The sequence below is a fragment of the Merops nubicus genome, unplaced genomic scaffold (genome assembly GCF_000691845.1).
Source record: "Merops nubicus isolate BGI_N331 unplaced genomic scaffold, ASM69184v1 scaffold6244, whole genome shotgun sequence".
Taxonomy (NCBI): domain Eukaryota; kingdom Metazoa; phylum Chordata; class Aves; order Coraciiformes; family Meropidae; genus Merops; species Merops nubicus.
This window is the reverse complement of record NW_008603544.1, coordinates 37,707-38,166: the sequence shown is the minus strand read 5'-3', so window position 1 is coordinate 38,166 and position 460 is coordinate 37,707.

Genomic DNA, 460 nt, shown 5'->3' with positions numbered 1-460 from the left:
AAGAGTGGAACATTGCAGTTAGAGATTTTAATTATGTTGACCCGCACTTTAAAGCTTTTGTTTGTGATTAAGAGAAAAAATGGCTTCTCAACAAGAAATTACATCATATTCTTCTACTTGGCCCAAAGGTGTGTTAAACTGTAAGGGAACAGCTGAGATTAAGTGTCAGTGTTGCTAAGCATGGCATTCACAATACTGGCACTATAAAGAAAAATAAATAAAAATAATTTATTGGACAGTTTTTCTACTGCCATTCAATTTGACGTGAGTGCCTTGAAAACTGATCTTCCTATTTGAGTCTCTTGAGACAAATGCAAAACGTTTTTGTGAAATGAAAAGACTTTTAAAAAAAAAAGTAAAACAAGAAAAGTACATTCTTTAGAAAAAAAGAGCCACATTTACTTAAAAAAAAAAAAAAATTACTGGTTGAAGATAGTGGACATGAAAATGCCATAAGACC